At 44.9% G+C, this 25,987-nt stretch overlaps 1 long non-coding RNA gene across 2 annotated transcripts; it reads left to right on the plus strand.

Annotated features, from left to right (window-relative positions):
• Window positions 1-14,832: 14,832 nt before the first annotated feature.
• LOC136644635 (uncharacterized) lies at window positions 14,833-22,764 on the plus strand. 2 transcript variants are annotated; one of them, XR_010794105.1, is made up of 3 exons: window positions 14,833-14,910; window positions 15,886-16,054; window positions 17,165-22,764. It is a non-coding gene; the product is annotated as an uncharacterized lncRNA (long non-coding RNA). The 2 variants fall into 2 exon arrangements; XR_010794104.1 differs by having other exon boundaries at window positions 14,837-14,910; window positions 15,834-16,054.
• The last annotated feature ends 3,223 nt before the right edge of the window (window positions 22,765-25,987 follow it).

Genomic DNA, 25,987 nt, shown 5'->3' on the forward strand with positions numbered 1-25,987 from the left:
TCTCCCAAACTCCTGTGGCATACCTGCAGACCATTCCCAGCACACCCATCTGCCATGGCACACTGGTTGACAGTCACTGCACCTAGATAATGGGGTGAACCACTAGGAATAATTTGTTCCACATGCATAGGGTGGCCAGTGCCTAATGTACAGAAAAGTTGGGAAGTGGGCCATTCAGTTATAGGACAAGGGCATTTAATGAACCTGGTGACATCTTGCGGGATTTGAAGGCCTGAAGAATTATCTTTTCATCCTCTCCCAAATATAACTCATACCTCATTGGCAAAACATTTTCAATATATGCACATATGACCGCCTGAACTATGAGAACTAGAATATGCAACCCTACAAGAGATGCCACTCTTGAGTTTATTTTACCTGACAAGATAAACAATACAGGGCTCAATAACAGACTTGTATTTCTCTCCTTTGTTCTTGTTAGGTTTGGTTTCAAAACAGACGGGCAAGAGAACCGAAACCACCCAAGGACTCTGCAGATAGAGTGAACCCACCCACTCATTAGTCAAGGGAGATGCATTGCACTCCAGTGTCTCCATCTCAGACATTAAGTTATCCATTGAGCTGCAATGTCTTGGACAATTCAATAAATGGATGTCTTAACTGAAAGACTGAATGATGGTATGATAGAAATAATACAGCAATTATGGAATCTGTTTTACAGATGGATAGACAAACGATTGAGTCATTTAAGTAAAATCAAAATAGATGAAAGTAAATATAAATGTACATAATTATAGACTGGATTAGACTGAAATTTTTGTTAAATTAGTATTGACATTATAGAAAGGAGGAAAGTAGTAATTAATGGTTTTTTATGATTTAAAATGCTAATAACTACAGTTCAGCGAATTCCCAGTTTTTTCCCCTTTGTACTACCTTCAACCAATGTACATCTCATTCCTGTACCCATATCTTTACTCAATTAAAAAACACCCAGGGACTCCAGGGATGTGTGAAGGAGAGTGAACACACCCTCTCTTCAGTCAAGGGAGATGCAGAACACTCCAGCAGCTCCAGCACAGAATCTATTCAATGATCCATCAAGCCTTCCAGAAAAACTGGAATCATTTATTTTACTCAACACAGTATTAGGACTCTGAGCAAGAGGGTAGCTGCCACTATCAGAGCAGCTCCTTTGGCACAGGACTGACAGTCCCTGTTCCACAGGAACTTCTGCTTGGATACTGTCCCTACAGGCATGCCATCTAGTTGAGAAGGTGCTGTAAGTCTCCCCATGGGGCAGCAACCAACCCAGCAAGCCACATTACCAGTGGCTTACCAATACCCAGTTCCACTGCAGACTCCTTATGGGATGTCATATGCCATGAACGGTGTCTTGGCCTCTTAAATGAATATCTGACTTTTATAGGTGCCAGGGTCCCGCTGATTTACCTGGGGAACACCCTGGGGGAAGTAAGGTGCTGGCAGGACAAAGGTAGGGTTGGAGGTGAGTAGGAGGAGGCAGGCTCCTTGGTGGCTCTGGGCAGGCTCCGTGGTGGAACCAAAAAGCCCAAGGGACTCCTCTGATGTGTGTAAAAGCCAGAGAGTGAACACACCTTTGTATTCAGCCAACCTTCAGCCAAGGGAGATGCAGAGCACTCCAGCGTCTCCATCTCAGACTGTTAAATTATCCATTGAGCTGCAATGGTTTGGTTTCAAAACAGAAGGGCTAGGGAACCAAAAGCACCCAGGGACTCAGCAGATGCAAGTAGGAGAGTGAACACACCTGTTCTTCAGCCAAGGGAGATGCAGAGCACTCCAGTGCCTCCATCTCAAACTCTGTTGAGCTGCAGTGTCTTGGACAATTCAAGGCAGTACTGGGACTCAAGGCAATATCAAGAGGGTTGCCAGTATTTGAACAGCACAGGGACAGTCCCTGTTCCACAGACAGACTTTGGCTGGGATGCTGTCCCTGCAGGCATGGCATCAGGCTGGGAAGGTGCTGGGAATCTTCCCATGGGGCAGCAAGCAAGCCAGCCACCCACATTTTTAAGGGCTGCTCAACCTGAAATGAACTCTGTGGCCCCAGAACAGTCAACCTCATGGACTCATGGAAACCTGCAGCTGGGAGAGCCTGCCTGGAGGCAGAACTCACCCTTTCACCACACCACACCACTACCCTGTGTCACCACAGACTCCTTATGGTCATAGGCCATGAGCTGGGACTTGGCTTCTCAGTTCTCTGCTGTAAATTGTTTTATAAATTTTTAGTACAATTCTTTTAACTGTGTTTTTACTTTTTTACTGTGCTTTTACCAGCCCTTCTGTACAAATGCTATGAATAAAATCATGCACATAGGAGCTGGAAAGTGCGCACTCATAACCTGTGTCCTTAAAACCAGGCAAGAGGTGCAGAGTGGTGCAGCAATCTGGACTGTGATGCTTACACGCTTCCAGAAAGAAACTGGAGTGTCTCTTATCATTCAGTGCAATATTGGCACCTGCAAGAAGGTAGCTGCCACTATCAGAGCAGCTCCTTTGGAACAGGAGTCCCTATTCCACAGATAGACTTTGGCTTGGATGCTGTCACTAGAGGCATACATCTGGTTGGGAAGGTGCTGGGAATCTTCCCATGGGGCAGCAACCAAGCCAGCAAGCCACAGTTTCCCTGAATGTTTAATGCCAATAAAGGTTTATGGATGGTTTCCCTGAATGCTCAACCTGAAATGAACTATTTGACCCCAGAACAGCTGATGTCACAAACACTTAAGCTTAGCAGAAATCCTCACTGAAGGTAGGCTATCTTGACAAATATGATGAGCTTTACAGCCCAATCCTAAACTAGCTCCCACCACCAGGACAGGCATGTGCGTGGACCCATATGTGCCATAAAACTGGAGACAACTGTGGCTGGTTCCTGCGCTGAAGTTGGGAGAAGCTGAGTTCTACCCCTTCCCCCACAGGTACACCAGCCTTATGTGTGCTTGGCATGGAAAACAGACTTGTTAAAAAACAGTTTGGAGCTGGTGTTTGAAAATTACCAAACCCAACAGCAAAGCAAGGTACAGATTGCTACTTTTCTCCAATTGCTAATTTTAGCACTGAAGTTTATGCTTAAGTTGTACATGAATGTGCTTTGATGATCACACTTGATATCCTTCTGCTGTCCAAAGTCCAAAATGTCTACATTACAGCAGAAGTACTTCACACTGAAGTGTTGGTGGATGGGTGTCTGTCAATACAAGATGGGGGAAGCCCTGTGAGCAACATATTCAGTTTGCCCATTACTGCCTAGTCCCGCGTGTGTGTGTGTTTTAAAGAAATGTATGGCTTGCCTGAGTGGGTTTGTAAGGGATTGATTAATTGTACTGAACACTGCTTAGGTGTTGCTGTTGCTCTGCGGATTTCAATGATGTTTTCTAGTTGTTCCTAATGTATAATGCTTTAAAGTTTTATGAATCTTTAGGGCAGAATACAATTGGTCTAACTGTGTTTTTCTTTTTTTGGACCTGGCCTTTTGCAAGCCACATTGAGTTCCCTTTGGGAGAAAGGCAGGGTAAAAATGCCATAGTCATGTTTCTTACTTTTCTTGGACTGTCCTGATAAAGGGAATGCCCTGGTATTCCTATTAAAAGACATAAATAGCCAGAGGGGGATCAAGAACATTTTGTGGGGAGGATGAACTATTAACTTTAGCAGAAACCCTCACCAAAGGTAGTCTATCCTAACACTCTGTGCCTTACAGCCCAATCCTAAGCCAGCTTCTGCCAGCAGGATGGACATGTATGTGGATGCATATGCGCCATAAAGCACATTGTGACTGCAGAGGATAGTGCTGCTAGTGGAGAGGCCTGCACTAGCAGGCCTCCAATGGGATGGAGCAGTGCCTGCCAATTTGGGTTAGGCCAATGCCAGGGAGGAGGTGTTTGGGGTCAGAGGACAGCGGTTCCCATCTGAGAGGGGAGCTGGGGACTGGAAAGGAGGTCTCTGCTGCATCTTAACCCCTGTCCCAGGCCTAAAAGCCCCACATGGGGCTACTTAGTCCTGCGCCAGTTATTGTGCTGGTGCAGCTCTGAGTAGACCCACATTGGTTGCCAGGGCTCACCATGGGGTAAGGGAGCATTTGTTCCCTTACTTTGTGAAGACTTCCGGCTGCCTCTCTACCCATGTGGGATACAGCAATAACCCTTTCAGTGCTACTGTATTACGCTGCAGGCCAGTGAGGACTGGGCTGTTAATCACTTAATTACCAAGTATTTTTGTATGTATTAGTAAAACTGAAAATAAACAATTGGTATACCCCTGGTAGTGGGGTGGAGTTGCTCCTCTACCATTACCTATTACCTACTACCATTACCTATTCCTCTTTCCAGGGCACCTCCAAAACTACAAGTCATTCCCATTTCATTTCTTGGGAAGACTCTTTAAAATTCACCTCCAACTGCATGATCCACTTCATTCATCCTGCCAAGCCCATTCCAGAAGGGAAGCAACCCAAGATCTCCATGCCATGGAAGGATCTTCCACTCCTCCCATTTTGTTCATCCAAAAGCCCAAGTCTTCTATGCCCATTCTTCCACATCCCAGTTTGTCCAACCCCAGGCCCTTCTTCAAGTGGTTTGCATCAATAGGTCTCCCTCCTGGCCCCAGCCCCATATCAATGCGCCCAAGTCCATGAAAAGCTGCTGGGGCCGCTCTGGAGAGAAGTAGTCTCCTTTTGATAAGGCTGGTTCATCCACCTTCACGTGCATCAGTCTATCGAACAGCAACTGTCCATTGAACATGGGGGGGGGCCTGAACAACTTCAATCCCTCGACTTTTGCATCTTTTTCTTTGATTATATCTGCACTAACAACCACACTGGCCATGCTAAACACCTCCTTCAGCTTCTTCCAGCCAACTTTGTAATTCAGATTGGCCACAAACACAGTTCTTCCTAGACTTCAAGCATGAAAAGTCAGAAAGGGATGCTGTTCCTGCACCCCGTCCCCTTTTGTCTGGCCAAGACCTCTGTTTCAATTCAACTAGGCGACCCACCAGCACATCATTTAGGCTTTGCACTACCATGATATCTCTATGGGCATTTGCCAAGGCCTCAGCATATATTAAGTTCTGTCAGAATGAGAAGTAGCCCATTCACCCTCACATTTTCCTCTCTCAGAGACTTTATCTCAACATCCTCCACACTCAGTACTCTGAGCCCCCTACATATAATAAATAATCTTAAATAGAGTCCAACCAATCCCTCAAGCAGTCCAGACATTCCACAATACAGTGAAGGTACTTGCTTCATTCAGGGTGAGGTTCATCACCTCCCACATTCACCAGGTGTCCATTATTTGCCTTCTTGTTGCATGCCAGTCTACTTCCTTTAGAAAGCCAATTGCCTTGGACTCGCACCCCACTCCTGGTACCAATTTGTCCCAACAAATCCATTCTCTGGAGGGCTTATGTCCACCATACACTAGCCTCCCTTCTTTCCCCAACAATGGCCCTAGTTCTGCAGAAAGTATCACTGGACCCCACCACCAAGGTGGCTTGCCTGTTTGAACTGCAGAGGTCCTCCTTCCTCCCTGCCACAGTCACCAGCTTCTCCAGCTGCAGCAGCACTTTAGCACTCAGTAGCTCTTTGGCATGGCAGCCACATGCCAGGCTCCAGCAGTCTGTGTCAGCAGCCTCTATTCAGTTAGCCAGTCCATTTTCTTTCCTCCAAGTTCATTCCTTTTGCTCTCAATCTGTCCAACCTTCTTCCTTCTACACCAGGGTGCCCAAACTTTTTGGCAGGTGAGCCACATCATCTTGACACTGTCAGGGGCTGGGGAAAGAAGAATTTACATTTAAAATTTGAATAAAATTTACATAAATGAATACATTAGAGACAGAACTTATGTGAATGAATGAGTTTTACTGAGGCAGTGCTGCACATGGGACAATCACATGTGTTTTCACCAAACATACAGAGCAGATTAGAAAAAGGGGTGGGTGGGTTAACATAACTCCTTACCACATACCTCTTGCCCAGGAATAAAACACAAGGAGATATAAATTGTTCAGAGGCTGCTGCTGCTTGCTATATCTGACTAAGCAAGGTTATTGGCTGGTGGAAGGAGAATGACCTAGCACCTTGTGTCTAAGGAGGTGCCTACATTTGAGATTTAGGGTGGGGAAGTGGTTTGTGAGTTGGACTTTGACCTGGAAATTCATGAAGCTTCCTAGGTGACCTTGACTCTGTCACTATATCTCAGCTGCATAACCTACCTCACAGGGTTGTTGAAGCAAAATGAAGGAAGGAACTACTTATACCACCCTGAGCTCCTTGGAGGAAGAGTGGTATAAAAATGTGAAAAATAAAGCAAATACATTTCTGTGGAAGAAGCTTGTGAGTCCATAAGTGCTCCTAGGGAGAAAGGCCCCTTTAAACACCTCCCCCCCAGGTAAGAATAGCAGGCACTTTAAGAGAGTAGTAGGTAATGCAGGGTAAATATTTTGTAAGGTCATTGTAAGTTATACTCTGCTTAGCATTTGTATAATACTTTGAGTGTGCAAAGGACTTCAGAACAGAATATGCCTTGCTCTTCTTATAACAATCTTGTAAGGTAGGTATTATCTCCATAGAGTAACTGAGGCTAAGAAGGAGCAACTTGCCCAAGGCCACCAAGTGAGTTGATGGTAGAGGTGAGGTCTGAAGTGGAACTGTGATTCACAGCTCAGTCTCTTGATCACTACATCAGAGCACAACTATCTAGCCTAATCATGCTGTAGTGATATTTATCATCCTTTCTCCAAGGAGCTCAGGACTGAGTTCATGGTTCTCTCTCTTCCTTTTATCCTCATAACCCCATGAGGTAGGCTAGGTCAACTGGCTCAAGGTCATCTAGTGAACCTCACAGCTAAGAGGGCAATTTTTAAATGCAGGAGCTCATCATGACACTCTTCATAGCCACTTCCCATTAAGAGTACTAACAGAGAAGAGAATCAATTGTAAATTTCTTAAATAAAGATTTTTGGTCTCCCACCACTTCTTTTTACTTTGAAACTTATTAAACTTCATTTAGAGATCTACTTAATCCCCAAACTCTTGGACTTGCAATGGTTTTAAAACCAATGTACAAAAATGGAAAAATGACTCAAGGCTAGTGAACAGAGGTGCACTTGGATCTCTCTTCTCTCCCTCTCTTCAGAAGAAATGCAACCATTTCCCAAGCCAGAATTTGGTTGGTATGGTAGGAGGTCTGGCTCACTTGGTAGGGCTGCCGCCTAGTATGCCTGAAGATCTGAGGCTGCCAGTTCGAAACAACCAGAAGTACCCGAGAACTGAGAACTGACAACAGGCTGATATACTGATAAGCTGACCCTAGATGGCAGAGAGGAGTTGCCATCAAGTGGGGCGTGGGAGTCGAAGGGCCAGAGAGAGGCCAGAACGGGAAGGAATCCAGCTGGAAGGAGGAGTTCTATGAAAGACTAGAACTATTCAATTGTAAAAATCCCTATAGGGGTTAGAACAGCCTGCCTATGTAAACAGCCTTGGATTAAAGTCTGAGGAGAAATCTGAGGACCAAAGAAAGGCAGTAAATAAATACCTGTATAAATAAATGGTATCAGCTTATTCTAATCTTAGATTCTAAGCTCCTTGGGGTAAAATTCTGTCTGCTTTTATCCATCAAGTTCTACAAACTGCATAAAAATGTAACAAATCTTGGGATTTCTAGATCATATGACTCATTCACTAAAATTACTGCAACCCAGATTGCAACCCTATACACATTTTCCTGGGAGCAAGCTCACTTGAATGCAATGGAACTTACCTCTGCATAGACATGCATAGGATTGTGTGGCCAGTCATGTACCTGCAACAGATTACCAAATGGCCAGGACTTCCTCTTCCTCAGCTGCTGCCAGAAAATAGAAATTAAAGTTTTCACTTTTTAAAAGTGTCTTTTAAAAAAAAAAAGTCTTAAAAAGTACCATTCTACTTTGGAGCCTGGGTTGTTTTTCTCTTGAAAAACTGGGTTGTTTTCTCCTCTCAGAAGTGAAGTACATATCAACGCCCAGATGCACTCAGTTCAAGGTGGTAGAATATTACTATTTCTGCCCATTGTTGCATATACAAAACAGGAATCAAATGTGTGCACCTGTGGGCTGGGCAGAAATGGGTTAACATAAAACTTTAGGCTGCAATCCTATCCCCACTTGCCTGAGAGTAAGTCCTCCTGCCTATGCATATTGGAACTTACTTCTGAGTAGGCATGCATAGGATTGGGCTCTTAGTAACCTAAATTCAAATGACTCTGCAGATTGTAATCTCCACTTGAAATACACACTACAAGGAAGACTCATTTTTGCAATACTGCAATCATTCTTGCTTTCTAGCAGGGAGAGCTAAATGGGTAAAGAACCCAAGCAAAGTATGACTCTCTACCAGTTAATGATGGAATGAATTGCTTGCATTGTACTGATTAACCAAAATCAGGAAAGATGCCTTTTTGAGGATTCTTTTTAAATATTTGATCTTTATTGAACATTTTCTTAATATTTGGTTGTAATATTAACCATTCTTAATTAAATGGTTGTAAAGGTGGAGTTCCAAAACAAGATGTCTTGCTATTCAATCAAAAACTGCTGCAAGGAAAGTTCATTTTTTGTTTCGTAAGTGTGGCCCTAAGCATATTTATTCAGAAGCAAAAGCCCACTGAGTTCAATGGGATGTACTCCCAAGTATGTTTAGAACTGCATCCTTAAGAACACACTTGAGAATTAACTGCATTGAATTCAGTAGGTTTCTGAATAAACATGCTTAGGATCACATGCAAGTCTTCTTGGTAGAACTGCTACCTATTCATACTTTGTATGAATTATCCTTATTTTAAGATTATAATGCATGCAAATTATGGACACAATTATTCATACTCATATTCATACATGAATTGAAATTATTCATACTTTGAACGCACTTTATTCATACCTGACCCATAGTTTGAGAACCACTGAGTTAGAGGCTACCCAGACTCTGCTTGAAGATACACTGTGTCACTGTCTTCTAAAGCCTCCAAAACTACAGCAGTTCTCAGCTCCAGGAGTTTTGAGTTTCCGTCTCATTATTTCCCAATAGTACTAGCTTGAATATCATCACTCCTTGCTCTTCCCTAGCTCCCCCCTCAACAAAACAGAAATCAAAACATTTTGAATAATTCCCAGTTTTGCAATTGGATCACAGTATTCAAATCCTGCGAAATATATATGCAATTGTACAAATGCTGCTATGTGATATACCCTACAACAACTTCCAGTGCTCAATTTCAATCAAAGGAGGGGACTGCAATCCCACACACCCTTACTTGAGAGTAAGTTCAGTTGAATACATAGAGGCCAACTCCTGAGTAAGCATGGATTGGACTACATTGTAACCCTTGTAGTACTGCCCTGACACTGATCCTGCTGGGATGCAATATTACAGAGAAGCATGCATTTCCAGGTTCCCCCCCCTTCTCCAGCTTCTGACTCTCTTGCAACTCTCTACAGATATTCCCTCCCCCTTGTTTGTTCTGTCTGTCTGGGGTGGGATACAATAGTGGGGGGGGGGGAGGAAGTTTTAAAATGTAGAAAATGTTGGAGAAGGCAATAATCTTGAAAATACACAGGCTGAGGGAGTGAGGGAGGAAGGGAAGGGATGGAAGGGAAGAAGCCCGAGGACGAGGCAAATTTGCTTTGGGTTTCGCAAATGTCTCCCCTCCCAGACACAGCATCAGCGCTACAACTAGCTCAGCCCTTTGCTCCCACCTTCCTGCAGTTGGCGAGTGACACCGGATCTCCACCTCCCCTTCTACTTTTGCAGAGCATTATTTTAGATTTCCAGTGGCTGCCTTTTTTGGGGCAACAAACTTTTTTGCCCCCTCCATGATCACTGGGGGGAGAAAATCCTCACCTCCCCATCATCACTCTCCTTGTCCTCTCTCTGGGCGTCTGAGTGCAGCCTGCAGTTGGGGCGCATCCAGCCACCCAGGCTCAGTCTAGCCACCCAGAAAAAGGGTAGTTCCAACCCCCCCCCCAAAAAAAAAAAACAAACAGGGGGCAAAGACAGAACTGAACCCTCCCTTCCAAACAGGCAGCTCACTGGGCATGCTGGAAGCAGGCTTTGTTTTTAAAGGGACAGCAGCCCTTCCATGCTTTCCTGGGAGTAAGCCCCATTGACTCTAATGTGACTTACTCCTGAGTAGACATGCGGAGGATTGGGCTCTAAGGCTGCAGTCCTATCCACGCTTTCCTGGGAGTAAATGCCATTGACTGTCATGGCACTGACTTCTGAGTAAACATGCAGAGGATTGAGCTGGAAGGGCTGCTGTCCCTTTAAAAACAAAGCCTGCTTCTTGCAAGCCCAGAGAGTTGCAAAAAGCAGTCATATGCAAAAGCAAAGCAAATGCCAGGTAGATAGAGGAGCTGAAGGCAGCAGTAACTCCCATTATCTGGTGCACAGAGAGGCTGCTGGCCCCAGCGATGCAAAGCCCCTTTAGTCCATACAATCAAAGGCACTAAGGCCCATGTTCAGACAAGATGAATTAGCCCTTAACAGCCCTTTCAACAACAACCTCAAAGAGGTAAGGGCCAGGCTTAAACAGCCTCTGGGGAACTGCCAGCTTCTTGGACATACAGTAGTTTAACATAGTGGTTCTCACACATTTAGCCCCAGGACCCACTTTTTAGAATGATAATGTGTCAGGACCCACCAGAAGTTATGTCATTACCTAAAGTGACACCATCAAGCAGGACAATTTTTAACAATCCTAGGCTGCAATTCTACCTACAGGAGTAAGTCCCATTTACTATCATCTTTAAAAGAATAGACATGGTAGCTTGTTAAAAGTACAGGTCTGTAACAGTTCCCCAAATGCAGTCACATACCATGGGAGCATCAGGTCTAATATATTAAAAATAAAATATTGACATGAATAGGGACCCACCTGAAATTGGCTTGCAACCCACCTAGTGGGTCCCAACCCACAGTTTGAGGAACACTGGTTTAACAGGTTATTTAACAGCTCTCAGTAACAGAACTCAGCCTGGCTATTTAACACAGTAATATTACAGAACTTCAAGGCAGGGTTTTACCTGGAACCTGTTCCCTCTGGTACTTACAATAAACAAGCTGGATAGTTTAATTGGTTTTACTGAAATACAAAGCAGTTACAATTACATCTAAGAAAAGCAAGCATTAAGATATAGACACCCCCCAACAGAGACTTAACACAGACAGTAATTAATACAACAAACCTAGCAGCTCCCACTCTATACTGAACCTATCACTTACAGGCATGAGCTGTTGAAACAACATGTTGCTTTCACCTGTCCTCCAAAGTTTGCAGGAGTTCCATATCCATGGTAAAAGGACAAAGCACAGAGGACAGCTTCCAAGGATTTGCAAAAAACGCCAAGCAAAGACCCACCTCCCAGGTTCCTCTTTATACCCTTTGAGCACTGAATATCCAATCAAGAGACCTGCTGTCCATCTCCTGACACAATGCATGGGGTCACTATAAGTCATCTTTAAATGGTACCTTCACAGCTGCAGTAAATTTCAGATGATTGCAATGTCCTTGGTACCATGCTTCACTGTTACTCCCTCTGCATTCCCTTGGCCAGAAGGGAACTGATAAGAGCAAAGTGCTTTTTGTTTTCATCAGTCAAGATGATTTCCTACTCATACTTAGCATTGCTATTCTCTGTAAAATGGAGGAAGCTTACAAAATGGAGTCAGATCTGGGCCTAGATTTGGCTTGTTCTTTATGCTGACTTGGAGCTCAATAAATGCTCCAGAAGGTTGTCTCTTCTCTCCCCCCCCCTCCCAAAAAAAAGGGATAAAAAAAAAGAGTCTTGAGCTGCTGGTATGATGATACTTATAATCTCATAAAAATAGGTAGGTTCTGATAATGTGTCTTTTTAAAAAGTGGATATTGGTGCTAAAAAGTATGGGAACCACTGATCTATATGAATTAGAATGTCTTTTCTTAGAATGTTACTTCTGCCTCAGACTCAGTACCAGTGGCCTTAGGCTGCAATCTTCTACACCAGGGCTTTTCAAACTGGGGTATCTCAACACCCCAGCCTGTGACCCTGGTCACTTTCCCCTGAGGCTGTGGATGTGGAGTGCAATTACTTCACTTTCACTTTTTAAGCTGCAGGAAGCCCTGCAGACAGTCATGCAGGGCAACCTGCACCCCTGACAGGCTGCTGCAGGGACTGGTGAGTGCACCCTAGTCCTTGCAGGCCCCTTAACAATGCAGTCTTGGGGATTGCATCACTGCCTCCCTCCCCACCCACCCCCAAGAACTTACTTCAGTTCAAATTCTCCCTGAGTGTTTCAAAACCACTGTTCTACACACTTATTTGAGAGTAAGTCATTTTGTACTCAATGTGGCTTACTTCTGATTCCATAGGATTCCCTTATCTTGAGGAGGCCTCCATGACTGCCCTCCTCCCACTGGCATACCCCATTGGCAAAGTTGCATCAGTGCTGGAAAGTTGGATAGGACTGGGCCCTGAGCCTCAGTCCTCATCTATGATACAAGGATATTCATCATTCATTGGCATCCTTCAGTCTCCAAAGACTACAGTATCATGCTCTGAAAAGTGGTTCTGGAACAGTGTCTAGCATGGCTGAAAAGGCCAATTCAGGAGCAACAATCCCTTCCACACTGGGCAAGTGTAGTCTGTCCCTGGTGTGTCTCTCTGGCTATTGGCCACCTTGAATTACTTTACAAGACTATTACAAGTAGGGTTACCAGATACAAAGGGGGACACAGTGCCTATGCTTTTAACCATTGTATAGTGTTTTGGCAGATGCAGCTTTTTAAACCATTCCAGACTGGCTTTATTCCCTTTTCTAACCAATTCCCTTTCCCCTTTTCTAACCAATGGTTAAAAGGTATAGGCATTCTGTCCCTCTTTATACCAGATAACCCAAATTCCAAGGATTATGACAAAGAGCCCAATCCTAAACAGTGTGTGCCTGCAGTCACTAGGCTAGGATCAGTGAATCACCAGTGCTCCATGTCCTACACTTGGTCTCACTCCCCCAGGGTTTTGGGTGCTCAGAGTTGTTGGTTCTGAACCCTAGAGCCCTCAAAGATCCCTGTTCGGTAGTACTGCCACCAACCTGTAAGAGCCAGAGCCTCAGTCCAGGGACACCGAGACCCTCTAGGCTTAACTATATCCCTTGTAGGCACTGAGCACTTTCTTTACTTAAAGTCTCAGTCCTCAAGTTACTAGTCCACAATGAGGATTTTTTGGTAGCTTGCTGAACAGCTAGGCAGGATTCTGAACCTTTGTCCCCAACAGACAATGAACCAACAAGGTAAAAAGATTTTTACTTTATAAAGTACTTAGGGTTACAAAAAGTTACAAAAGGCAGCGAATGCTAGAGGCATAAAAACTTCTAAGAAACATATCACCATAAAACAACAAAGCTAACTGGCTAACTCTACTATTCTCTGACTCTCACCTGGGTCAGCTTCTTTTGTAGATCCTCAGTTACCTAAGAGGCCACATGGTCCTGGTGGGGCAGGATGTGCACCCACCACCTATCTCACAAGGAACAAAGATCCTGTCCTCCGGAAGTGGGGCTGGAAACTTGCCCTCTCAGCTCTTCCCTCCCCCCCCCTGGAGATCTACAGCTGCATTCCATCCTTGATGGGCATCTTTCTGGCTCCCTAGGTGCTACATAATCACCTTCCATTGAGTTGTAAATTCCTAGCAGCTAGGAAATGTAAGCCATTTCTGTGTTACTGTTTTAGTCTGGTTCAGGCCTTGCAATGCTACTAGGCCTAAACTGTACATATTCATGACACTCCACTGCTTAGTGGTTGTGCAGATCTCCAAGCCATGCAGAGATAGGTGGGGGTGTTCTGGGGTGAGGGAGGCAGGGGGGGGAGAGAGAGAGAGGCAGGACCAGTGGAGCAAAGCTTGACATGGAGGCTCTGCGTATAATTGAGTAGCCCCATGGTGGGGCTAAGTGCCTTACCTGGGAGAAGGGGAGGAACATCCCTTTCCCCCAAGGAGCCACAGACACTACCCAGTAGTGCTTAGGATGTTGCAGCAGCCATTTTCAGAGTAGTGGCAGCCCCGACTGCTGGGCAGCTCAGGATTGGGCTGCAGGTCTTGCAGGTGACAGATGGAGCTGAGGCTGCTTTTGACTTTCCAGCTAAAATCTCCTTCTTCAAAACCCCTCAAAGGGTCCAGCAAAGACTAGCCCCTCCAGCCGCAATAGGCTTAAGTCATTGACTTGCATGAAACCACCTGGAGTTTTTTGGAACCCCCCAAAGGGCAGTAAGAGCCTGACAGCACCATCCTATGCATGTCTACTCAGAAGTCTCATCATGTTCAATGGAGCTCCCTCCCAGGAAAGCTTGGACGGGACTGGGCTGTGAATTGGGTGCTGAGCCCTGATGTGCCACTGACTTGCATGGACCACTTTCTGACCCCCCCCCCCCAAGCAGTCAGGCCAGAGTAAGGCTACCATCCTGTGCAGACTTTCCTGGGAGCACAGGAGGAGTTGCTTCTGAGGAAGTGCACAGGCCAGGCCCAGGAGAGAGCCTGACATTCTCTGACTGGGGGCTTCATGGCTGGGCTCCCTCCCAGGCACGCCTGAGAGCCCCCCTCTGCAGGTCTACTCAGAAGTAAGTCCCACGACAGTCCATGGGGCTTACTCCCAGGTAAGCCTGCACAGGGCTGCAGCCTGAGAGGGGCTGGCTGCTCAGCGAACAGGACTGCAGGTGCTGCTCTGTTCTGCCAGTGGGAGGACAGCCCAGGACAGGCACTGCGCCTGCGCGAGAGCGCCCAGTCCGCGGCCTTCGGTGCTGCAGTCTCGATCTTCCCCCGGAACGAAAGTCGCCGGGCTGCTGCCTCCGGGGGACCCGAGCGAGAGCGCTCCTGGGTGGCAGAACACGCGAAGCCCGGACGGTGAGTGCAGCGCAGCTGGTGGGGAGGGAGGCGCACGTGCCCGGGCTGCAGGCGGCGCGGAGGGAGGGGGAGACGGGGAGGGACAGGACAGGCTGCCCCCCCAGGACTCTCCTGCAGAGGCTGCCCAGAGCCCAGTCCCGGGCGGCTGTACTCAGAAGGAAGCCCCCTTGTCCCCACTGAGGCTTACTCCCTGGGAAGTGTGCTGAGGGGTGCAGAGCCCATCCTGGGCGGGTCTACTCAGAAGTAGACTCCTTATGTACTTACATACACCTTATGTGTTCCCAACAACCCTGTGAGGTAGGTGAGGCTGACTGGCCCAATGCCAGCCAGGAAGCCTCATGACTGAGTATCCCTTTTTTCAGATGTCTTTTTAACTTCCTTACTTTTTCCATCAGGTGCTGTGGATTTGTCTTTGTGGATCGATTCTCTTAGTCTGTTCACCAAGTTACTTTTTTTGCACAGATAATCTCAATGTAGACAAAATTGCAGGGTTATAAGTAGAAATGGTGTTTTACTCTGAAATAAGCTCTTTGTGTTCAGTAAGATTTAGGCTGTAATCCTATTACCATGAGGTCCCTTATTCCTGATGGCCTCTCAGCATTGTGCAAATATGGCAGATATTTTAGCATTTTCTCCATTTCCTGTATGGGAAAGTGCCAAATATCCAGGTGCTTTTCAGTCATCCCATTTCATTGTCTTGGGGAACAGTTTTTTTTTTCTTTCCTTTTTTTGCAGTAGAGTAAAATACTGCCTGCTGCCAACAGGCCTAGGTTAATCATTTCTAGTTCACTGTGGCCTGAATCAGTGTGGTATGTTTGAAACAAGAAAAAAGACAACTGGCAGGAGCCATGCATACTTGCCCTGTTATTTTAGTTATAAAATTAACTCTTGACAGGACAACTACTTTACCTTGGTCACTGTAGGCGCTGTCATCTTTTTGGAAGCCCTGAATGGAATGTTTTTCTTTTCCCCAAGAGGAGAAAGGGATGATGAGGGGCAAGATGACAAAGATGGTGAGGAGGAAGAAGAAGAAAAGAAGCACATGGACAAGAAAAGTAAATTGAAGGAAATGTTTGAAATGGAATATGATGAGGGGGGTGCCACCTGATTTGATCTGAAAGGGGAGATGCAGAAGCAGGCTCAGGTATGAACTTTATTTTCTGAGAGGGCTTTTGTTGAGAGACAAGATTTCTTTTTCCTCTTCAAAAGAGTCCACAGTGGAGAGCAAATGAACTCTGGTGGGGGGGGTAGGAGGGCTTTAATACTATGTCCCCCCAATATTATGATCTCAGCTGCACTCCCTCTTCCACCTGCTACCTTAATTAGAAAAAAAGCTTCCATGGAAACTTTATATAATACTGCACAGGGGACACAATTAGGCTAGGAATCAAGGCAAGGGCAAGGTGCTCAAGCCTCCCCCCAGTCCCTGACAGTTGTCTTGCACCATGTTTTTCTTCTTCACCCAGTGTATTTTTGGGGGGGAGGGGGGAGGGGACAGAAAACACTAGGCCATGTCACGCGTTTTGCATAATCCAGTAGGCTCTGGTTTGGATTTTGCCTATTCTGTCATCTTATATGGGAACCTTAGCCTAGTCGCTGTCTCTGTCTCTGTCCCCATTTCTTATGAGGAATGTAAGATAATGTATGCAGGGAACACTCTGAAAAGTGCTCTGTGAGTGCTAAATACTGTATAATTCTATGGCAATGGGTTGAATCCACAGAATCACAAGCAGCATGCTGCTTGTAGAATGGCCCCTCATTTTTTGTGCAGCCTCCAGAGTCTTCTCCCTAAAGCTGATCCTGAAGTTGGAGGACTCTCAAGAATAGTGTGGGTGGAAATCTTGCTGCCTTTCCCTTATGTGAGCAGAAGTGCTGTTCTGTTCACACCAGTGCAAACCAGGATTCTCCAATGTGTTATACAGTAGTTTAAGAATATACTTCTGCTTCTAGCTCATTTATACGTGCTAGAATATAATATAAATGTTCATAGTAATTATTATAATTATATAATTATAATTTATAATAATTATAAACTGAAAAAACTGAATTGTGGTATAGGTAGTAGTAGGGCTCTGCTCTAGGAAAATCAAGATAGTAGATAATAGTAAAATAAACATGAACCACCAATGAGGTGATACAGTAATAAAAAAGCAAATCTAATTGCTGTTCAGGTCTAATTTGGGACTCTTCTATCTTGTGCTGACCTTTGTATTAGCCATTTTTTAAAAATTTATCTTTTCTTCCCTTGCTTAAGCGAAATGAGTGAGCTGAAGTTGAAGTTCAAGATGATGAACAAGAGTTCAGTATGAGGGCTTCCGCCTTGGAATGTATGTCCGGATAGAACTGGAGAATATCCCTTGTGAGCTGGTGCTGAATTTTGACCCCCACTATTCAATTATCCTGGGTGGCCTTGGAAACACTGAAGGAAATGTTGGTTATGTGCAGGTATGCAGTCTCAATATTGTGTATTATGGGACAAGATTCTCATGTGCCAATGTGTATAACTTTTTTGAATGCACAAACATGTCTTTTCCCCCTCCCTATTTCTAGTTTGGTACTAAAGCCATAAATTATAGGAGAAGCTCTGTGCTGAGGTGCTCAGTCTCTGCAACACACAAACACTCTCCCCCCCCCCCCCAATAATGTTTTTTTAATAACTCACTTCTTCCGCCACTTGGAGTTGGGGAGAGCTCAGCACAGGCCTCCTAAAAAAGATAGCCTCTTGGTGCTATGGAGAGCTGGTCCATTGTGCAGACTCCTCCCTGCTTTCTTCATGGGTTTTTTTAAATTTTAACAGAAAAGTAGCAACTCTTCCAGCTGCTTCCACTGAGCTTGTTGATGTAGGTGACCTGCTATTTTGTGATTGGCTAGCCAGTTGTCCTGCCTTTCTTTTTGGTAGCTAGCTGTGATTACAGCCCAGCCTGCTGGAGGCAACTCTTCCTGATGCCTCCCCAGAGACTGATGACACAAGCACTACCTTTTTTACTATTGGGCAACCAGCATTACCTGTTCTAGTTGAACAGGCATCCCTGCCTGTTTTTCCCTTGCAAGTCACCACAGCATTTGTGTTGATTATAAGCTCTCCTTGTTCTTTCCATGTGTGTGCCTGTGTGTTATTTTAACCACTGGTTCACAACCTGTAAGTGGGGCCTAGGAGAGGGGGGTAAAGAGGGTAATTTGTACCTGGGCCCAGGTTCAAAAAGGGGGCCCAGGAGATGAAGGAGGGGGCCCAAAAGATCATACGTTTCCCTATCCACTCAAGACTTGTTGCCCGTGTGGGATGCTAGGGACATTACCACGACTAGGGATGCTGGGGACACTACTGATGTCACATGGTAGACATGGGCTCCAAAGACTTTTCTGGCTGTCTACCCTGTCCCCACCCTGTTTCACCCCTCCCTGCCCCTGTTGTGGTCACCCATCACCACCGTCACCTGTTCTGTTTCACCCCAAATAAATTTGGTAAACTATTTTTTTCTAGTTATATTGAAGTTGAATACACTGATAGAACATTTTATTTAAAATATCTAATTACTGGCAGAGGAGGAATGTACTGGAACCTACAGATATATTTTTTTCCCTTATCTTCAGAAGCAAAGTGCCATTAATCCTATTTCACTTTAAATTGGTTCTGTAACCTTTTGTAATAAGAATTTATTTTTATTTTTCACATTTTTATGCTGTTCTTCCTCCAATGAGCTCAGGATGCTGAACGTCGTTCTTCCCCCTCCTCACAACATTCCTGTGAGGTAGGTGTGACTGAGAGTGACTGGCTCAAGGCAATCCAGAAAGTTTCATGGCTGAGTAGTGAATCTGGATCTTCCTGAACCCACTATACCAGGGGTCTAAAAAAAATTATCACATAACATCTCAGTGAGCAAGTGCTCCCCCACAGACCACCAGAGAGGGTGGAGAATGGGCTGCCCATAGCTAGCACTGAAGTGCCAGCTGCAGCTTCGGGCAGTCCATTCTCCCTTCTCTGGTGGTTTGTGGGAGAGCACTTGCTCAGGAGATGCTTCCCTGTGGACCACCAGAGAGGATGGAAAAGGACTGCCCACAGCCAGCAACAAAAGCAGCAACCTACAAATCTCTATAAATAAATCTCTAACAAATCTCTAATTACACAGGCCAACACACATTTTGCTTCCTTAAATGTTACAGCAATTCCTGGGTATATTTGGGGTGCCAATTCCAAAAATGGCATCCTTTTTGCCCTATCACATCTAGTTTTGGAAACAGGGCATAGCCTCTTTAGTGAATGGCTCAAGCAGCTTCCTTATGAGGAAGCCTACACCATGGCTTACTCTTAAATAATGGTGCACTGAATTGTAGCCTGGGAAGGAGGATCCCATCCTGGTGTTGAAAAAAAAGAGACCTCTGCCAAATGTTTGCATTTGCAAAAAGGAACCAGGTTGCAGGAGAATAAAAAGTGAACTTTGGCTGGAATTGCCCAGGAAAGTTACTATAGAAACAACATACTATAGTCCAGTATCTATGGTAATTCTAAACTAAAACTAGAATAGCAAACAATTTATAGGAAACATTTGTGCCCATTATACTTTCATTTATCAAATAGTTTGATTCCAAATATTTCTATAAAGTATTAATCACAACCCAAAGGGACATGTTTGTGCACTCACAATTTATTTGAAAATTATATTGACATCCAGCAAGATAAAATGTGTACAGATGTAACATTTTACCTTGATTTTTTTTCCTTCTGGGAAATGGTATTGTTGGGCTCAGTGGTGTAGAGGTGAATGTTGAAATGCCCTGTATCACTTTTGTCCCCTTCCCTTAGAGGAAGCCCCAAGCCATGCATTGGGGCTTCTCAAGTCTATGCTGGTGCAGTCTTGAGATATTCCATTTCAGATTTGAGGGACTCCATGTTGGATCTTCTGGCCTGGCACAGAGTTTAGGATACTGCCTTCAGGACACAGTGGAGCAGAGCTCATTTTGAGCTCCATCTCTGTTTGAGGAACAAAAGCTCTGAGCTGTGAATGCTACTTCAGTGTTATCAGTGAGTCATTCTCCATGAGTTTTTCTTCCTAGCAGGCTGCAGGAAGAAACATGAGTTTTTCTTCCTAGCAGGAAAAACAATACCACAGCAAATTTGCCTATCACTGCAGGACTTCTCACAATAATGTCACAATACAGAGAAATTCTATTACCTGACTTTTAAGATGAGGGATTCATTCATATGTAAGTTGTACTTGCATATTGCTAAAGGACAGACCAGGAGAAGGTAATTAACTGGTTTTTATGCATCACAAAAGGCTAAGAGACAGTAGGTTGTTCAACACCTTTCCTTCAGATCTGGGTATCACAGTTTGGGCCAAGGGAAGAATAAGGCTGAGATCCTGTGCACACTCTTCTGGGGGTAGGCCCCACAGAACACAATGACACACTGAGTAGACCTGCATATGATTGAGCTGTTAGTCTGTTGCTTACAGAAACATCAGGAAAGAGCCTTGCAGCACTCTTGAGGCACTAATAATTTCAGCTGAGGCTTAATTTCAGCTGAGGCTTGCTTAGTCCATTTCATCAGATGCAGAATGCATTCATGTGATAAAACCATACTAGTAGTTAAAAATGCCACTGATTTTCACCATGTTTTCTGCAACAGAAAACCAGCTTACCACAATTTCAGCCCAATCCTATGCACATCAACTCAGAAGTTTCACTGAGTTAGAGGGACCTGAACTGGTCCCTTTGGATTGCAGCCTGTATCTGACAAGTTTGGAAGTGTACTACAGAACCAAAGGCCTCTAAAGATGTCCTAAATTGTCAGGGAGAAGGTGGTGTGCAAAGCAGCAGGGATAAGAACTTAAGTCAGGTGACTCAAGTTGGAGTAAAACTCCTGTTTTTTGCTGAAAAAACACTCCTGTTAGGCATGTTGATGACTGGGGCACTGACTTGAGTCTGAGGCCACTGATTCAGAAAGGGGTCCCCAGAAGGTGTGCAGAATGGAGTCTTATCTGTGTCTGGGTATGCTTGCCTACTTTTTTTGCAGCGTGAAAGACCTTGTGGGACCATCATTCAGACCTGGCAGGCAGTAGGGAAGTTCCAGCCAGGAAGCAGTCAATGTTAATGTTTTGGTTTGACATTGAGCAGGAGGTGGGGAGGCAGGAGCAGGAGTCAAGTCCTGCTGGAATGGCCAACTCCTGCAGAACAGCCCTTTGAGGTAGGCCACACTGTGAGGAGGACAACTGGATCAAGGCTGCCCATGTGACTTCATGGCTCTTCAAGAATTTGAACTTCAGTTTTTCATATCCCAGCCAACAATTCCATTGTTACATTCCAAACAAATCAAACCAAAAAAGCTACATCAAATTTTTCAAAGGCTCTCTGCCCATTAAGCCATTCTTGTCCAATATTGCATATAAGTGACTGGGATCAAATGTGTATGCCTCTGGGCTGGGCAGGAATGGGTTAACAACACTTGGCATTTTATTAGGCATTTAAAATATTTCATATACATCCTCTTAATCATCCTGTAAAGTGAGCCAATACTATCTCCATATTACAGATGGGGACTGAGATTGACAGCACAATCCTATGCCTGTCTACTCAGAAGTCTCATTTATTTCAATGGGACTTACTCCCAGGTAAGTGTGTATAGGATTGCAGCCTGAAAGAATACTGACTTCCTTAAGGTTCACTTGGCAAATTGGTGGGGGAGGTGATATTTCAACCAAGAACATAAGAACATAATGCTACTCCTAAGTTGCACTGTGTCTCAGTAATCAACCCTATTCATCTATGCCACACCTTGGGTTAAAATGTGCTTTTAACTTCCCATATGAAGATGTCATATGAAGTGTTGTTGATCACACCCCCTCACATCTTCAGCCATCTAAGATATGCACATTACTGTCTATGGTGCTATCTATTCTGAATGGGGGCTGGGGATAAGAATAGGCCCTCAGTTTGGCTGTACTTGTTGTAAGAGGTGACTAAAAGGCCTCCGGGTAGATGGAATTCCTTAGCCTGGGAAGGCAGCTCATCTGAGAGAAGGAAAACTCTGATCCCAAACCTCCACTGCCTTGGGGCTACATCCAGTTATGGAAAAGGCTTCAGGAGTCAACCTCGAGGCAAAATCCGGAGCTGGAGTCCCTGAGGCAGTTCATGGCTGAACACAGTCACGTTCTGGCAACTCCTGCGACGCCCCTGGAACCAACCGTATTGGCCTCTGCCTTTCCAGTGGACCATTTCAGCAACGTGGAGAGGGGGCATTTGCTGCATGGGTAACAGCCTATCCTCCATACCTACTTTACCCAGGCTTCGTGCACTGGAGAGGACACTCTATTCCAGAACCACCATTCAGAGCGTGACACCATAGTCTTCCGAGACTGAAGGATGCCAACAACATTCTGAATCTTCCCTCCATTCATATCAATTTCAGTCCCATGACAACCATTCATTACACCCAGAAGATGGTCCTCTCAGGCATTCTTAAGTGAGTGTAAGAGCCCAGTCCTATCCAACTTGCCAGCACTGATGCAGCTGCAATGCAACCCTGAGGCAAGGAAAAAAAAAACATTGAGCAGGCCTCTGTGACTGTCCACCCCCCCCCCCCCCACAGTATGGGGCTTACTTTCAAGCAGGCATTCCTAGAGTTACACTTTTAGTGGGAGAAACAAAATAAAATACCAGTGGAATATTGCCTTCAATGTGGAGAAAGGCTGTTTTGACTTGTTCTGTAACTAATTCATTAAATTCAGTTAAAGAGGCACAGTCTTGCACCCTGTTGTATAGTGACCAGATACCATAAAAGAGGACAAGGTGCCCCAAAATGTAGGACACCCAAGAAAAATGTGGAACATGACAAAATAAAAGCTAAAAACACTCATATATGGATTTCATGTGATTAATTTAAAAAGTATATTACATTATTAAATTTAAAACTATGTTGGATATAGTGTAATAATTGCAAGAAAGCTATGCACTTCCTGCAGGGGCTCACTCACAGGGAAGAGGAGAACATTCAAGTTCTTTTCTGGGACAGAAGATATGTCCTGGAAAATGGGTGTTTGATCACCCTGTCTCCTCCTGTCCTTAACTGTTCTTCTCACCTGATAAGAACAGGGTCAGTTGTACTAAACTGGCAACTGGGCCTTCCCCAAAACCCCAGGAGTGGTCCAAACAACACAAACTGAGAAAGTTTACAAGCAGAATACAAACTGAGAAACTTGCCTGTGGCATCCATTAATGTCTAGACCAGAGAACTGGTCCATTGTCTTTCCCAAGGTCTATCTAAGAGATAGCATTCAACTCTACCTAGAGATGGGTTTTTTCAGTGATAAAATAACACTGCTTTCTGCATTTTTGTAAAGAAAAAAATCTGAAACCTGCAAAAAAAAAAAATGAAACCATTTTCTAACAAAGCAGCTTTCAACCTTTTCATCTCATGTTGAAGGTGCTAATCATCAAGGCCAACCATTCATTTTTGGGCAGTAGCAGAGCTGTAGGTGCCACATGGCTTCAAAACTCAGCAGGAAAGCAATGCAAAGACCTTCTCCTCTGCATTCCTTTCACTCTTTGGAATGGCCCCCAGAGTGAGGGGCAGCTGACACGGTGGGCTTCAGAGTTGTGCAGTGTCAAGAGTTGCACTCCCACTCATTGGTTCTCATAGTGAAGAAAACCAAGACAGAGTAGTTTCCACCACCATTTACATCAGTAAAATGGTTGGCAACCTTCAGTCTCGAAAGACTATGGTATAAGCCTACAGCACCCAGGATTCCCAGGCTGTCTCCCATCCAAGTACTAACCAGGCCTGACCCTGCTTAGCTTCCAAGATCAGGCATGTGCAGGGTAACAGTTGCTGCCAACATCAGTAAAAAGTCCACACCCATCTCAGAGCAACACAGTTCAGATAGAGCCATACAGGGCGAAGAAGAAGCTAACAGAAGCTACACCCTCCTACTTCACCATTACCTTCATACTTTGGTTAACCAATCAGGTTTAACATGACATCATTGCAGGGCATCTGCTTTTAATGACTCAGCACTTTCAGCCTGATTACAGGCACCTGTTAGGATGAGCCTTAGTGCACTTTATGCCCTGTTCAGCCCTGTAAATTCTGCTTCCACATGCAGCACTTACACCTCCACCCCCTCTGGCATCACTATGCAGTAGCATAGGGGGGGGCTCACATGCTCCAATGGCATTACTGACAAATGACCCTCCCCCAAAATGCTGTGGTACATCTGCTGACCATTCATGGCACACCGAACTACTGTGCCACACTGGTTGAAAATTGCTGCTCAAACACCTCTATGTGCTTATGTGTGCATCGGCCAGCACTATATCTCCTACTGCAGCAGGTTCTCAAACTAGAAGGGAGTGTGAGCCAGGAAGTAATAGCCAGGATCCTGATGCTTTTCACGCCCCACCCCCTGCAGAATCCATGAAGAAATAAAACCTTTTCTATCTACCTCTACCCATCACATTAAGGCTACAACTCTACAGAAATGTAGTTGGGAGTAAGTCTTGCTGAACAGTGAGATTTCCTTCTGAGTAAACATACACAGGTTTGCACTCAAATGTAAATTGTATTTCTTTTTGGGATAAATACATCCCAAATAAATTTTATATACATTAATTATATATTTATTTGGGATATTTTACATGAGTCTTTCTCAACCAGTGCTACCAGTGCAGTGCAGTGATATGTGCAGGACACCCAGACCCCCACTGCCTAGCTGAGAGACCAGTGACAGAATGTGGCAGCAGTAGTAGGAGCCTCAGGTCAGCAGGCAGAGCTCTAGTGCATGCTTGGTGGGCAATTGCAAATGCCCTCCCTTCTTGATGCCCTGATCCATGTTTGTTGCATCACATCTCTGGCCTCCCAATCCAGAAGTAAATGGTGGTGATATAATCGCCAGTTACTGCCAGTGGTACTTCCAATAGAATGAAGGGATGGTCAGTAATGGTGCCAAGGGGAGAAATGTTGAAAATGCTGTTTTACTACTTCTTTTGGAAGTGGATTTGTTTTCTTTACAGAACACTCCAATTGTTTGGGATGAAATGAGGTCTTTCTTGAGATGATGTATTATAAATTTCAAAACTGAAATTCGGTAGGAGAATCAAACTCTCAGGTGAAGAAATGTGAAGTTTCTTTGTTGTTCCTGCTGCATAGTCTTAGCTGGGAATGGCTGGGTGCATATGACACAGTGTTTCTGAACTTCACCTACACCACTGAAAGTTACTTCCAACCGCTGTTGCCTCCCTTGTGCTTGGTAAGGTTGCATTGATGGCCAAATGCAACCAGCCTGACCTGCTCTTATGCATTTAAGGGCACAAACCTAACCTGGTCTACTAGGAAGTAAGTTCTACTTTGTTCAGTGGGGCTTACTCTCGGGAAAGGGGCATTAGGATTGCAGCCTCAGGCAGCTTGGTCATAATGGAGCACATTATCACTGGCTAATTGGTAAAGATTCAACACCAGCAAGTAATTAGGTTCTCCATGACAAGACAGGAGGGTCTGGTCTGGAGCAAAGGGCTGTGGAATGAAGGGGCTTTAACCATTGACCACATTCATTTGGGAGACCCCTACAGCTTCTTTTTTTCTCTGGAAGTGACACCTCTGTTGGTGCCAATGGCAATTGCCTTCCCAGGGCAAATACTAACAACTGAGGTTCCAGCAGTTCTATGGCAATCTGTGGTTTTTAAGCAAAAATTTCAAACAGGACTGAACTGATTCTGCCTAATGGAGCATTCCAAAAACCAGGAAGAGGGGTACACAGGCAAACTGTTGCTTTTCTTCTCAGGTAATAGCCCTGAAAATGGGGGGGGGGGGGAGGAGAGAAGCTGGTCTCATTCCCAGATTCAGATCCAAAGTCCATTTGCAGGAACACATCCTGGTTCACCTTCATCTCTAAGCATACTTGGTGCAGTATGGCAGAAAGCCAGACGCTCTTCATGCATTTATATAGTGGAAGCAGGTGCCCCCTTAATTTTGGCACCCCAGATAGTTGCTTAGTTTGCCTCTATGGTTGGGGCAAATTTTCTGCTGTTTGAACTTGAGGAAGGGCTTAGGGCCCAATCCTATCCAACTTTCCAGCACTGTTGCAGA

Source organism: Tiliqua scincoides, chromosome 3 (assembly GCF_035046505.1).
Source record: "Tiliqua scincoides isolate rTilSci1 chromosome 3, rTilSci1.hap2, whole genome shotgun sequence".
NCBI lineage: Eukaryota > Metazoa > Chordata > Lepidosauria > Squamata > Scincidae > Tiliqua > Tiliqua scincoides.